The sequence below is a fragment of the Eimeria tenella genome, genomic scaffold, assembly GCF_000499545.2.
Source record: "Eimeria tenella Houghton genomic scaffold, Eth_scaff2243, whole genome shotgun sequence".
Taxonomy (NCBI): Eukaryota; Apicomplexa; class Conoidasida; order Eucoccidiorida; family Eimeriidae; genus Eimeria; species Eimeria tenella.
Genome location: NW_013542099.1, coordinates 1,267 through 1,560, shown reverse-complemented (window position 1 = coordinate 1,560; position 294 = coordinate 1,267). Strand labels below are relative to the sequence as shown.

General features: G+C 44.9%; 1 protein-coding gene across 1 annotated transcript in view; it reads left to right on the top strand.

The window, feature by feature from the left end:
• The window catches only part of ETH_00037840 (uncharacterized protein), a gene marked incomplete at both ends in the record, with an annotated part of 2,759 nt that overhangs the window by 2,127 nt on the left and 338 nt on the right, over positions 1 to 294 (top strand). The gene's annotated exons all lie outside the window — the stretch shown is intronic.

Sequence of the window (294 nt, the reverse complement as noted above, 5' to 3'; positions counted from 1 at the left end):
ATTCCTTTTAAATATGATTAAATTCCAATTCTAATTCAAATGCACTTCCGAAAGTGCTTTCATCGATGCCTTTCGTGCACATGGACGCAATGAAAGGCGCGTAGCAGCGCTGAGGTGTACGTACACCTCAACGCCCGTAGAGAGCAGCTCTTCCGTAGCGACTCTAGACTTGTCTCATTTCTTTTTCTTTTTCTTTTTATTTTTCTTCTTCTTGTTGCACGCAAATCAACAAGTAGAAAACCCGGGCCTCGTCAGCAGCCTGAGGCTCTCTTTGCTCCAGGTGTACGTACACCC